The following is a 16,554-nucleotide window of genomic DNA, read 5'->3' on the forward strand; positions in this document are numbered from 1 at the left end:
GACAGGGATTGATGAATATTTGGCGGACTTCGAAAGGCAATGTGCCCTGCACCAGATTCCCAACAGAGAGTGGCCCACGATATTGTCTGGGAAACTATCCGGGCGAGCCCTGGAAGCCTTTCGTACTCTGGGTGCTGAGGAAGTGACACAGTATGAGCTAGTTAAGGAGACACTGTTGCGATGGTACGCTGTAACTCCGGACACGTATCGCCGACAGTTTCGGGGCATGGAAAAGAAGCCTAACGATACCCATATGGAATGGGCGCACCAAATGCGGAGAGCGGCAAATCACTGGCTGAGCGGAAGTAAAGCGGTGACTGGGGAGGAAATTTTACAATTGTTTCTCTTAGAACATTTTTATAATGGCATGGAACAGCAAGGGAAGGAATGGCTGCGAGACAGGCGGCCTTCTACCTTAGAAGAAGCAGCCAAATTGGCCGATGAACATTATGACTCCCGTCTTCACGAACCCATGAACTACCGAGCTCCAGCACGGGTCGAACCCAGAGAGGTTTACCGTGCACCCCCTCGTGCTGAATTCCGAGCCCCGGTGCCCACAGGGCCCGTCCGACACTCAGGACCACCCAATAACAGCTCTGAGCGTCCCAGACCGACTTGCCACCGATGCAAGCAACCAGGGCATTTCATGGCTAGCTGCCCCCTTAATATGCACCAGACACCCAGGAATTACAATTACCCCTCTGGGTCCTATCGTCCGGCCCGGGCCCTCTGTGTTAACCAAGAGGCCCCTATGGAGGGATATGTGGGGCCGCTTCACGAGGCAGACCCTGTATATGCTGCCTCAGATAACCGCCAGCACCATCGGCAGAGGGTATGGCTCGAGGGGCGATCTACCAAGGGATTGCTAGACACAGGGGCTACTATCACGCTGGTACAGAGTCATTTGGTGCCAGAGCACAAGCGATCCGGACAGACTGTGGCCGTTAGAGTGGCGGGGGGGATGTGTACAAAATTCCAACAGCTAAAGTGCACCTTGATTGGGGAGCGGGAAAGGGGGCTGTGAACGTGGGCCTAATGGATAATTTACCTGCCGAAGTACTACTGGGCAACGATTTGGGCCCCATGACTTCTGCCTATGCTCCAGTATGCAACAACGAGGCGGACCCAGTGACTACACGGGCCCAAGCCCGGACGGAGCGAGAGCTCTCACCAGTGCGGGAGACACATGTAAGACCTACCCCGACCTTGCCTGACAGGTTAGGCCCCATACCCTGGGACACCCCAGATGCTTTCGAGGCAGAGTCTAAGACTGACCCGACCTTACAAAAGTACCGGGAACGAGCAGAGACCGGAGGGGGCGGGGCAGATAACGAAACATTCTTATGGGAAAAAGGGAAACTATACCGCTGGACAGAGAAAAGGGGACAGCGTAGGCGACAGCTGGTAGTGCCCCACAAATACCGTCAAGAAATCCTCAAAATAGGCCACGACATCCCCTTAGCAGGCCACCTAGCCGTTACCCGTACCCTACACCGCATTACTCACACGTTCTTTTGGCCAGGGGTGCACGCTGACGTTAGAACTTACTGTAACACCTGCGATGTGTGTCAACGAGTAGGAAGGCGAGGCGATCACCCTAAAGCCCAGCTAGTAAATATGCCCATTGTAGAGGAACCCTTCAGCCGGGTTGCTATTGACCTAGTGGGACCACTGGCTACCCCTAGTCCCTCCGGTAAGCGATACATTCTTACCGTAGTGGACTACGCTACCAGGTACCCAGAGGCTGTCGCCCTATCCAACATACAAGCGGATACGGTAGCGAATGCACTAGTACAGGTGTTCTCCCGGGTAGGATTTCCAAAAGAAATCCTATCCGACCGAGGCACCCAATTTACGGCTGAATTGACCCAACAACTCTGGCAGGTTTGCAAAATTAAGTCCCTCCTGAGCTCCCCATACCACCCCCAGACGAACGGGCTGTGTGAGAGGTTCAATGGGACCCTCAAGCAAATGCTCAAGACGTTCACTCAGGAATACCGAGACTGGGAACGCTTCCTGCCGCACCTCCTATTTGCTTATCGGGAGGTGCCCCAGGAAACGACAGGGTTCTCTCCCTTCGAGTTGCTCTACGGAAGAAAGGTACGGGGACCCCTAAACCTGATCCGGGAGCACTGGGAGGGAGAGATGGTGTCCCCATTGTGCCATACGTGCTGGAACTCAGGGACCGAATGGAGCAATTAGCCAAATCCGTGCGGGCTAATCTCCAGTTGGCCCAGAGAAGACAGAAAGTATGGTACGATCGGGGGGCCCGAAAGAGAATCTTCACCATAGGACAAAAGGTGTTAGTACTTAAGCCTCCCCACAGGTATAGTGGCGCAGGTTCAGATAGGGGACCGACTTAGCCCCACTGAAAGGGAGCAGCTCAACCAACTCCTCCAGTCCAAACACCTCACCTTCTCCCCGAAGCCAGGGTACACTACTTTAACCACCCACCAGGTAGATACTCCGGGACAAGCTCCCTTGCGCCAGGCTCCGTACCGAATCCCCGAAGCAGTTAGGACAGGAATGAAGAAGGAGATCAATGAGATGCTCCAGCTCAGGGTAATTGAGCCCTCCGATAGTCCCTGGGCCTCCCCAGTTGTCTTGGTGCCCAAGAAAGATGGGACCACCCGGTTCTGCGTAGACTATCGGAGGCTCAATGAAAATACCGTGACGGACGCTTACCCTATGCCCAGGGTAGACGAGCTACTCGATCGTATAGCCAGGGGAAATTACCTGACCACTATTGACCTCTGCAAAGGTTACTGGCAGATTCCCCTGGCCCCGGAGGCTATCCCCAAGTCGGCATTCGTCACCCCATTCGGCTTATATCAGTTTAGGGTAATGCCGTTTGGGATGAAGAATGCCCCAGCTACATTCCAGCGCTTGGTGGATAGGCTCCTGGATGGCTTCCAGAGTTTTGCTTGCGCCTACCTGGACGACATAGCGATCCACAGTGAGTCCTGGGAGGACCACTTAGCTCATGTGGGAATGGTTCTGGATCAGATCTGGGCTGCTGGCCTGACTCTGAAGCCAGAAAAATGCCACTTTGGGATGGCCGAGGTACAGTACCTGGGTCACCGGGTGGGGTGTGGAAAGCAGCGACCAGAGCCGGCCAAAATAGAAGCTGTCGCCAATTGGCCCACCCCCATCACTAAGACTCAGGTCCTAGCCTTCCTGGGCACGGCAGGGTACTATAGACGGTTCGTACCAGACTACAGCACACTTGCCAAACCCCTGACTGACTTGACCAAGAAGAACTTACCTCGACAGGTCCTGTGGTCTCCCCACTGTGAAACGGCTTTCCAGGCTCTCAAAAATGCTCTAATTAACGCTCCTGTCTTGGCGGCCCCAGCCCTTAACAAACGTTTTATCGTCCATACAGATGCTTCCATGTTCGGGCTGGGAGCCGTCCTCAGCCAAGTAGGCGAAGATGGAGGGGAGCATCCAGTTGCCTACATCAGCCGGAAGCTCCTGCCCCGTGAAGTCAGCTATGCAGCGGTCGAAAAGGAGTGTTTGGCTTTGGTGTGGGCATTAAAGAAATTGACTCCCTATTTATATGGTCAGGAGTTCACTCTGGTCACCGACCATAACCCGTTGGTGTGGCTGAACCGGGTCTCTGGAGATAACGGCAGGCTATTATGTTGGAGCTTATCGTTGCAACCCTTCAATTTCACCATTACTTACAGACCTGGGAAACAGAATGGCAACGCCGACAGGTTGTCCAGACAAACCGACCTCAGCCCCGCATAACCAGCGGTCTGGACAGCCTTAGTCTGCCCCGAAAAGGGGTCAGACCGTGTCTGCCAGAGTGTTCCACAGAAAGGGAGCACTGTTACAGAAGCATTAGTTATTTTGTTGTGAAGAGCTTATTTCCCAGCAGCAATGCCTGAACCAGCAAGCCAGCGCCTAAGAAGGGCTCCAAGAAAACTGTAACAAGTATCATTTATTGTCATAAAGAGTTAACTTTTTTCAGCTTTTAGAAACTATTGTCTAAATACAAGTTTGCTGGGCTCAGCTCTAAGTTTAGTGATAACAAATCCCATTGTCTAATCACCTCTGGAGCCAGACTGCTAATTGATAAGATGAACTTGTAAACTTGTTATCTTAAGTACTGTAATCCTATTGTGGCCTGTCAAAGGACAGTGCTCTCTATCTAAATGTGTGATGGGGGATTTTGTGCTTCCCCTCCTCTCCCCCTGGGAGTGCCCTGTGTGCATGTAACCTTAATAAAAAGCAGGCTGGGCATCCCAGTCCTGAGTTCTTGTTTGACCCTCAATCGCAGCGTTGACTCGTTTTTGTGGGCAGAAGGGTATCCTAGCTGTACTGCAGCTAAGGGAGATTATTCTATATTTGCGAGACTCATATAGAATACTATGGAAAGCAGCTTCTCCCCTCTTTAGCAATAGGGATCCAGGCTACTAAGCGGTCCATCTCTCAGAGAGACTAAGGGTAACCGTAACACACCCCATAAGCCTAAAAGAGGAGGGGTGGATAGGCAGGAGCCTGAAGGCGGATTCTATATCCAGCTTCGCCATCAGAGCTCCGGCCCCCGCCCTGCGAACTAGCCCCAATGCTTCATCAAATGATTGGTAAAAAACTGAGCTAAGTTCAGGGGGGATGGCGTAATTCACCGAACGACCCTTCGGGAAGGACAGATGTTGGATGAGCCGGAATTTACCCGGCTCCTTTTTAGGGACTACCCCCAAGGGTGATACAACCAGCCCTGGGAGGGGGATATCCTCAAATGGGCCTGCCATACGACCCAACCCAATTTCTTTATTCAGTTTATCCCGCAAAACCCCGGGAAACTGATATGCGGATTTTAGGTTCCTGCGTGACAAGGAACCCTCCACGTGCGATCCGACTGGGATAACAAATCCGGACCACAGACCGCCACCAAGCAGCAAGGCGGCCTCCTTAAATGGGTATAGCAGCAGCCACTTCTCAATTACGGCCACCTTCAGAGGTGTGGCCGCCCTTTCCGACAGGGAAAGGTTTGGAGCCGGCTGCTGTTCTCTCCTGGGAATGACCCGCGTCCTGGGTTCTGGTACACTCAGACCCCGAGTGGCCGCCACCGCAGGTTTTGCACGCGTGCCGAAATGCGCATGCCGCTCCCCTGGTACACGATTTGTCCTGGAAGCGCCAGCACACCCCAGTGGCCCGCCGTCGAGAGCGCTGCGAGGCCTTAACGCCCCCCGATGCTCCGACTACTATAGCAGGCGCCGCCTGTTTTTCAGGACCCAATTGCGCCCACAAACGCAAATCAACATCACCGAAAGTAAGAAGAGGGTTCCCAACCATCTTTCTACGGAAGGCAGCGTCGTAATCCCGCCAAGCTCCATCCCTGTACTTCTCGTACACTGTTTCAATGGAATCCTGATATTTCAGGATGTTCAAAGCTTGATCGGGAAATTTAGAGATATAACAGGACGCATAAACCCTAAAGCACTTGCGCCATTCCTCATAGGAATCAGGACGTTTAAATTTTTTCGGGCCCGTGCCATCATCCGCCATTTCTTTCTGGCGATAAGCCTCCGCAGAAAGATCAAACATGTGCACGTACCTCCCACCCTGAATGCGCCGAACCATCTTAGATTTGAGATGTTCATGGAGACTAAACGCAGGCCATGTGTCAGTGTCCCCATATACAGCTGCCTTGCGCCTGTTCCCCATAACCGGGCTAACTAAGTCTGTTGATGCAGGAGGTGTCAACATAGGAACAGTGGGCTCCATGCGGGATGAACCAGGGGGGAGGGGGAGACCCATAGCCTTCCTTTCTTCCACTAACCATTTCACCATCCTATACATTCTTTTTTGCCCTTTCGCTTCCAACCCCAGGGATCTATCACTTTCAGAACCTGAATCATCCGAAGATGAACTTAAAACACTACGTTCAAAAGTAATAGCGTGCTTACCAGCTCCCAAGAGGCGTTGCACCGGGACAGGACCAGAAGAAGTGGATGGCTGTTCCTGAGACTGTGGCTCCCTTTCCACGGCACTGGGGGTGGCCTGGAGTGGCAGTAATGCAGTTTTGGGTTCCATAATGATCTGCGGAGAAAAATGTGAAAGAGGAGTACCCAGGGAAGGGGACGAAGGCCCACTAACCACATTACCACGGGACCCTAGGGGACTGGGGCTCCTGTGATCACTGCCACACTCCTCAATACCATCATCAACCATATCGCCATACGCACATTCATCACTGCATTAGCAAACTGCACTTGTCTACTCTGTTCAGTCACAGCCTGCGTGCCCTGACATAGACTGGGCGTGATAACTGGGCCTTTCTTTGCTGAAGCCCTAGTAACAACGCCTGGTGGAGCCCCGCTGAGGGCCACACCCTTCGGGCGCCGCCCGCGCACCCTGTCGGGCGCTACGTTTGCTGCGTGACGCAGTACTGCGGCATCTGCTAGGCCGCGATGTATTCGCGGGCCGACGCTTGCCCCCAGCCTGCGTGATTGTGGCCTGAGGCCCTGCGACTTGTTGCGCAGTAGGCATATTCCCCGTCAGGCCTGCTCATTAATACCTGTTTCCCCAATCTGGGCCCCTCCGGGCGAACGTGCCCTTGCTACTTGCCCCCCAGAAACCACTTGCCCTTCTGGCACACCATTTGCCCTGATTGGAGCACCATCGAGTGCTAACATACCCCCGGTCAGGCTTGCGGCCTGCTCATGAGATCCCTCATGCAACCTTCTACCCCTTTCAATGACCGCCAAATCAGTGTCCCCTCGCGGGCGCTGAGTAATTGAGCCTCGCTGCGCACCCCCCGCGGGCGTCGCCCCCCCCCCGGGGTACCCCTCTCTTACCTTTGTACCCCGGCGGAGACGACGATGCTACCCGCTTGCCTCTGGATTCCGGAATGGCGTTCCCGGACGTGACGTCACCGGAAGTGACGTCACCGGAAACGGCCAAACCGGAAGAGACGGGCCCAGCCGCGGCCATGGGAACCCGCATGGCCGCCGGCGCGCGAACCGAAGCCGGAGGACTTCCCAGGGGTGCCGGCCCCCCGCCGGAAAGCACCGCTGCCAAGGATTGGAGCAGCGCCACTGCCGTGGAGACCGCCTCACCGGTAAGAGTGACCAGTTCAGGTAAGGCCTCCCCCCCGCTACAACTCGGACCGGGAATAGAGCCCTGCTCACTTGCCACAACCCCCACTGCCACCTGGGGACCCACTTCTACCACTGGAGGGGGGATTAAAGGAGGGGTGGGAGAGGGGGAGACAACCATAACCTCAGGGTACAGGCTAGACCCCGGGGGACGACTCACCGGGAGAGGGGGGGTAGGCTGCACCACATCTTCTCCTGATTCAAACTCCTCGATCATCAGCTCATCCAATTCCGACATCTTCTTCCACAGGAATCCTGACAGATGATCCTGACGCTGTGAAGACGAGCTGGAAAAGAGGGTTTGGGCCTTGGGAGCTGACTACTTAAAGGTAAGCTAAACCCCACCCTCACTAATGCAACATTGTTGCAACTTCACAGCAGCACACTCCTAAGGGCCTTAATTATTATGGTCGTTCTGGGCTATGCTGCCCTCCACTGTCTAACACACACTCTCCAGAGCATACACATATACATGTACACACAAACACACACTCTCCAGAGCATACACATATACATGTACACACAAACACACACTCTCCAGAGCATACACATATACATGTACACACACACACACTCTCCAGAGCATACACATATACATGTACACACAAACACACACTCTCCAGAGCATACACATATACATGTACACACACACACACTCTCCAGAGCATACACATATACATGTACACACAAACACACACTCTCCAGAGCATACACATACACATGTACACACAAACACACTACAGAGCATACACATATACAAGTACACACAAACACACACTCTCCAGAGCATACACATACACACACACACACTCTCCAGTGCATACACATACACATGTACACACAAACACACTACAGAGCATACACATATACATGTACACACAAACACACACTCTCCAGAGCATACACATATACATTTACACACAAACACACACTCTCCAGAGCATACACATATACAAGTACACACAAACACACACTCTCCAGAGCATACACATATACATGTACACACACACACACACACACACACACACTCTCCAGAGCATACACATACACATGTACACACACACACACACACTCTCCAGAGCATACACATACACATGTACACACAAACACACACTACAGAGCATACACATATACATGTACACACAAACACACACTCTCCAGAGCATACACATATACATGTACACACAAACACACACTCTCCAGAGCATACACATATACATGTACACACAAACACACACTCTCCAGAGCATACACATATACATGTACACACAAACACACACTCTCCAGAGCATACACATACACACACACACACTCTCCAGAGCATACACATATACATGTACACACACACACACTCTCCAGAGCATACACATATACATGTACACACACGCACACACACTCTCCAGAGCATACACATATACATGTACACACACACACACTCTCCAGAGCATACACATATACATGTACACACACACACACTCTCCAGAGCATACACATATACATGTACACACACACACTCTCCAGAGCATACACATACACATGTATACACAAACACACACGCTCCAGAGCATACACATATACATGTACACACAAACACACACTTTCCAGAGCATACACATGTACACACAAACACATACTTTCCAGAGCATACACATATACATTTACACACAAACACACACTCTCCAGAGCATACACATATACATGTACACACACACACACACACACACTCTCCAGAGCATACACATATACATGTACACACAAACACACACTCTCCAGAGCATACACATATACATGTACACACAAACATACTCTCCAGAGCATACACATATACATGTACACACACACACACACACTCTCCAGAGCATACACATATACATGTACACACACACACACACTCTCCAGAGCATACACATATACATGTACACACAAACACACACTCTCCAGAGCATACACATACACATGTACACACACACACACACTCTCCAGAGCATACACATACACATGTACACACAAACACACACTACAGAGCATACACATACACATGTACACACAAACACACACTCTCCAGAGCATACACATATACATGTACACACAAACACACACTCTCCAGAGCATACACATACACATGTACACACACACACACACACTCTCCAGAGCATACACATATACACATGTACACACACACACACTCTCCAGAGCATACACATATACATGTACACACAAACACACACTCTCCAGAGCATATACATGTACACACAAACACACACTCTCCAGAGCACACACATATACATGTACACACAAACACACACTCTCCAGAGCATACACATATACATGTACACACAAACACACACTCTCCAGAGCATACACATACACATGAACACACATACACACACACACACACTCTCCAGAGCATACACATACACATGTACACACAAACACACACTACAGAGCATACACATACACATGTACACACAAACACACACTCTCCAGAGCATACACATATACATGTACACACAAACACACACTCTCCAGAACATACACATACACATGTACACACAAACACACTCTCCAGAGCATACACATATACATGTACACACAAACACACACTCTCCAGAGCATACACATACACATGTACACACAAACACACACTCTCCAGAGCATACACATATACATGTACACACAAACACACACTCTCCAGAGCATACACATATACATGTACACACACACACTCTCCAGAGCATACACATACACATGTACACACACACACACACACTCTCCAGAGCATACACATACACATGTACACACAAACACACACTACAGAGCATACACATGTACACACAAAGGCCCCTATTTATTAAAGGTCTTGTGGACCTGATCTGACAGTGCGGTTCAGGTCCGCAAGACTTCGCTATATGCAGAGAGCAATACGCTCTCCACATTTAACAATGCACCAGCAGCTCACAAGAGCTGCTGGTGCAATGCCGCCCCCTGCTGACTCGAGGTGTCAATTAACCCGATCGGGTTGATTTCCGGCGATTCCTATCCGCCTGCTCAGAGGAGGCGGACAGGGTTATGGAGCAGTGGTCTTTAGACCGCTGCTTCATAACTTGTGTTTTTGGTGAGTGTTTTTGGCAAAAAACTTGGCTGATGGGATTCTATCAGCCAATCGGAATTCAAGGCATGCCATCTTGGATGACGTCACTTAAAGGACCAGTCATTCAGTCGTCGGCCTTCGGATGAAGAGGATGTTCCACGTCGGATGTCTTGAAGATGGACCCGCTCCGCTCCGGAAGGATGAAGATAGAAGATGCCGCCTGGATGAAGCCTTCTGCCAGTCTGGATGTCCTCTTTTGACTGGATAGGATGAAGACTTCTGCCCCTCTGGAGGACCACTTGTGCCCGGCTGGGTGAAGACGGCTCAATGTAGGGTGATCTTCAAGGGGGTACTGTTAGGTTTTTTTTAAGGGGGGATTGGGTGGGTTTTAGAGTAGGGTTGGGAGTGTGGGTGGTGGGTTTTAATGTTGGGGGGTATTGTATTTTCTTTACAGGTGAAAGAGCTGATTACTTTGGGGTAATGCCCCGCAAAAAGCCCTTTTAAGGGCTATTTGTAATTTAGTATAGGGTATGGAATTTTATTATTTTGGGGGGCTTTTTTAATTTATTAGGGGGATTAGATTAGGTGTAATTAGTTTAAAATTCTTGTAATTCTTTTTTTTCTTTCTTTAATTTAGTGTTTTTTTTTTTCCGTAATTTAGTTTATTTAATTTAATTGTAATTAATTGTAGGTAGTTTAGGTAATTAGTTTAATTATAGTGTAGTGTTAGGTGTAATTGTAACTTAGGTTATGGTTTATTTTACAGGTACTTTTGTACTTATTTTAGCTAGGTAGTTATTAAATAGTTAATAACTATTTAATAACTATTCTACCTAGTTAAAATACATACAAACTTGCCTGTAAAATAAATATAAACCCTAAGCTAGCTACAATGTAACTATTAGTTATATTGTAGCTATCTTAGGGTTTATTTTATAGGTAAGTATTTAGTTTTAAATAGGAATAATTTATTTAATTGTAGTAAATTTATTTTGATGTATTTAAATTATATTTAAGTTAGGGGTTGTTAGGGTTAGGGTTAGACTTAGGTTTAGGGGTTTATAAATTTATAATAGTGGCGGCGACATTGGTGGCGGCAGATTAGGAGTTAATACATTTAATATAGTTGCAGCGACGTTGGGGGGGCAGATTAGGGGTTAATAAATATAATGTAGGTGTTGGCGATGTTGGGGGCAGTAGATTAGGGGTTCATAAGTATAATGTAGGTGGCGGCGGTGTCCGGAGCGGCAGATTAGGGGTTAATAATATAATGTAGGTGTCAGCGATAGCGGGGGCGGCAGATAAGGGGTTAATAAGTGTAATATTAGGGGTGTTTAGACTCTGGGTTCATGTAAGGGTGTTAGGTGCAGACATAAAATTAATTTCCCCATAGGAAACAATGGGGCTGCGTTAGGAGCTGAACGCTGCTTTTTTGCAGGTGTTTGGTTTTTTTTTCCAGCCAGCTCAGCCCCATTGTTTCCTATGGGGAAATCGTGCACGAGCACGTTTTGCCAGCTTACCGCTGACTTAAACAACGCTGGTATTGAGGTGAGATGTGGATCTAAATTTTGCTCAACGCTCACTTTTCTGAGGCTAACGCCGGCTTGCAGAAAACTCGTAATACCAGCATTGTCTTAAGTGAGCGGTAAGAAAAAAGGCAACGCACCCCTGTTAACGCAAAACTCGCAATCTCGCCGATAGTTTGCATCACCTTTTCTTTAGTGATTTATTTTTAGAGTGCTCTGTTTATCTTACAGAATGAGGAGCTCCTGCTAAGTCCATGTCCTGACCTATGCTCATATATAGTTAAATAGCGCTCCCTGCACGTAATCTAGCCTTAAACCTGCAGGATTGTGGGGCTGCAAACATCACATATGTTTTCATAGACTTCAGTTGACTTTTTAAAAAGTAATAATTATTGTTATGCATACATACACACACACATATATATATATATATATAAAATAAATATGTGATAGAAAGCTAAAGTGTTTTGAATATAAATGATACAAGTTGTTTTGAATTCTACAGTTACAAAATAAGCATGTGACATATTTTGGGGAATTCTGCTTTGCATTAATAATTAACAGCTTTTATTTCATAACCAGAAGGCGGTGCGTTTTTATTGTTTGTTATGTTAGTTCAGCACGATTCTGGTTTAAATTATTACTGGTTACAATAGAAAGCGGAAGGTTTTGGAGCTTTGATACCTGTAATATAATTAAACGGTTTCCTTATGAGATATAAATGAGGAACATTCTACTGGAAAATAAAGCTGGGCATTTTCCTCAGAATATTATTTGTAAAAAGTTCTATAAACATTTCTTAAAAGCAAATAATATTAATAATCTCTCAAGATCCTTGTGTTTTTATCTCAGATTCACTTGTCTAATCCCCTTGTTTAAATTTGGGATCTTAGGGAAAGGCAGGGAATGTGCTTAAATCATGGGAGTATTTTGGCATAGGCCAGCTAGGTGTGCCTAGGGCAGCAGCATTTAGAGGGGCAGACATTTTTGAGGGGTATATCTAGGGCAAGTTGCCTTCCCATCTCTTGCACTCCTGGGGCAAGATTACATATGCAGTGTCAACCGCAAAAGCCGGCGATGCCGTTTTTTTACGCAGTTTTGACATCAAATATACGGCGCCTCATTTAAATGCTGCAAGTATATTTCACCCATCACCCGCAATTTTTACTCCCTTAAGCTAACATAGAACCGCATCGCAAATCAGTATCACATATTCAGCACAAGGTCTTATGCAGCGACAATTGAAAAATGTTACTCCATTTAAACCTCACTACACATAGGCAGGCGCAGCAAGCCTTGCGCTGAAAATGTGAGCACTGTAACTGCCTAAAAATATTAACTAACACCTAACGCATGTGCAATATCTACCTGTCAACCTGCCAACCCCCACCGCAATAGCTAATAAAACTTTTAACCCCTAATCTGCAATTCACCCACATCCCAATAAACCTAATAAATGTATTAACCCCTAATCTGCCATTCACCGACATTGCAATCTACCTAATAAAACTATTAATCCCTAAACCACCATTCACCCACATCGCAAATAGCCTAATTTAATTACTAAGCCCCCTAACCTAACACCCCCTAAATTAACCAAATTACATAAAATAATAAAATAATAAATTACAATTAAAATAAAAAATTCTAACAAATTTTTTTTTTTAAATAATCTAAAATTACAAAAAAATAAAAAAGTCTTAACATTACAGAAAATAATAAACCGAATAATCAAAAATAAAAAAATTAAACCTAATCCCTATGAAAATAAAAAAGCCCCCCGAAATAAAAACAACCTCTAATCTAAACTAAACTACCAATAGCCCTTAAAAGGGCCTTTTGTAGGGCATTCCCATAAATTAAACAGCTCTTTTACCTTAAAAAAAAAGACTAAGTCCTCCCTCTAACAGTAAAACCCCCCACCCACCAAACCCCCCAAAATAAAAAACCTAGCAGTAAAAAATCCTAAACTACCCATTGCCCCTAAAGTGGAATTTGTATGGGCATTGCCCTTAAAATGGCATTCAGCTCTTTTACGAGTGCCCATTAGTGATGTCCCGAACTGTTCGCCCGCGAACGGTTCACAGCGAACATAGCTTGTTCGCGTTCGCGTTTGTGGGCGAACACATGGCGATGTGCCCCTATGTGTCATCATTGTGGAAACTCTGACCCTTTATGTCACAGCCGCCTGACACATTAGAGCCAATCAACATCAGACACTCCCTCACAGACACTCCCAGCTACTCGGAATCCGCCATTTTAGACTCATAACCAGTGGCGTCACTAGGGGGGGGCTAGGGGGGGCAAATGCCCCCCTAAGAAAATGGCTTGCCCCCCTGCCAGCCCCCCCACGAGCCCCGGCACTTTCATAATTCTTCAGGGACCAGGAGGAGTCAGGAGTATGTGTGAGAGAATATTTATAAATTGTGTTTAAAATGTTAAACTTTTATTGTGAATTTAATAGGGTATATTGCACAGCCGACCGGCGACCCCTGTTGACTGTGTTCTTCTAAACTCCTGATTTAATTTTGGAAGTCACACACCGGCCACAGACGCACCAGCAGCACAGCACTCAGCACATGCCTCAGCCTGCTCTGCACGCAGCACCACGGGCAGCACTCCTCCAATTACCCCATCAATGTTTGCTGCTGGCGTAATTGCTCCTCCTCCTGAGTCCTCCAGTCAGATTAGTTCCAGTGCGAGTCACATTCCGTCACAGGCCCAGGCTCAGCACAAGGAACTCATGCCCGGAGACTCTGGCAAGAGGGAGGAGCAATCCAGCAGGTGATGCATGCAGCGTGTGCACTGACTGTGCAGAAGATTCTGGAGAAGCGCGGGGGAAGGAGCTGCTCCTGGCAGTGGCACTGACTGGTTCTGGCTGTCTGGGTTGTGGGCTGACTGCACAGCCGGTGGGCACTCACACTGTGTTGTGTGTGGATGTAGTGAGGTAGGTAGTGGCCTCATGCACTTCCATCTTCTCATTCTGCTGAACACTTTCCCTTATCGTTAGCCTTCTTTTTTAAGGCATTTCTGTCATACCTCAACTGGCTATATGTAGCAGTCTTTGATTAATCTCACAAATACAGGCACCATGGGGACCTGGCAAATTAAAGTGTGCACTTTGATTCTGTGCAGCGCCAAGTGCAAATGCAGAAATAAACACTTTTGGGACTCTGTGCTGCACAGAATCCATGTGCACATTTTAATTGCCAGATACCTGTTGTGCCTGTATCTGTAAAAACAGAATGTTTATCATCTCATGGAGAATTGGTGTCCCTGACTTCCCCTGCCGAACGCTGTATGCTCTGACAGCCACACCAGAGATTTAGCACACAGCTCAGTGCTCACTAAATTGATAACACTTAGTTACTACTTCCCCCACTATACTGGTCATACTCCTCATATTATGTGGTCCCTCCAGCCTGGTGAGTTCAAAGGTCACTGTGAGTGAGCGGCTTAATTGACTGACTGCTATGTCTGTGATTCATGTTCAGAGCAGTCCACCCATGCGGCATGTTCCCAGTGAGTACTGTTCTGCTGTATAGTGTTAATTTGTACTCATTTATTTTATTTAGGTCAGCCCTCTTGTCAGCTTGAACATACTTCAGTTCACAGGGCAATGTAAAGATGGGGTCCTGTCAGTGTTATTTATAATGTTTGTGCATTCCAGAGTAGAGGCAGGGTTAAATAAACTGCATACCTAAGTGTTAGTGCAAGTTGACAGCATGTGTTTTTATTGTGCTCTAGATCTCTTTGCTGCATGAAATGTAATATATAGCAAAATGTACATGTATGTATGTATGTGTTTGTATGTATGTATACATGTTTTGTGTGTGCCTGCCTATATGTGTATGCCTTTGTGTCTATGTGTGAATGTTACTTTCTGTATGTGTGTGTCTGTATATTTGTATGTGTCTGTGCCTTTATGTATGTGTAGTGTGTCTGTGTTTGTGTATTTGTATGTATATATCTTTGTGTATATATGTGTGTGTGTGTTTGTCTATGTGTGTATACCTGTGTGTGTGTATAAGTTTGTGTCTATGTGTAGTGTGTGTCTGTGGTTTTTTGTACAGTAGGTAGTGCAGTATGTGTGTGCAACCTGGATCTCTGTGAGGGAAGGCTGCCTGTATACCAGAGATGCATTCTGCAGTGGGCAGAAGCTGATGACATTTAAAATGACACTGCAGGGATCCAGAAAGAAAAAAAAAATAGCAGCATGAAAGACATATTTCAGCTAAAGTGTGTTTTAATGATTATATATACAAATATATATATTTGTATGTAATATATGTATGTATATATTTTGTAATTTTCCCTTTGGGCCTTGTACCCAGACTTCTCTGGGGTTAACTGCCTGGGACTCTGGGGACAGCACCGCTTCCTGGGAGTGCTAATGAGCACCCAGGGATGAATGCATGTATACTGCGTGTGTATGTAACTGTGTATGTGTGTATTTATGTGTGTGTTAAACTATATATTTGTGTGTGTGTGTAACTGTATGTATGTAGTGTGTGTGTAACTATGTGTGTATGTATGTGTATGTAAGTATATATATGTGTGTGTATGTATGTAACTATGTGTGTATGTATGTGTATGTAAGTATATATATGTGTATGTATGTAACTATGTGTGTATGTATGTGTATGTAAGTATATATATGTGTGTGTATGTATGTAACTATGTGTGTATGTATGTGTATGTAAGTATATATATGTGTATGTATGTAACTATGTGTGTATGTATGTGTATGTAAGTATATATATGTGTATGTATGTATGTAGTGTGTGTGTATGTATGTAACTATGTGTGTATGTATGTATGTATGTGT

This window comes from Bombina bombina, chromosome 11, assembly GCF_027579735.1.
Source record: "Bombina bombina isolate aBomBom1 chromosome 11, aBomBom1.pri, whole genome shotgun sequence".
NCBI classification, from domain to species: domain Eukaryota; kingdom Metazoa; phylum Chordata; class Amphibia; order Anura; family Bombinatoridae; genus Bombina; species Bombina bombina.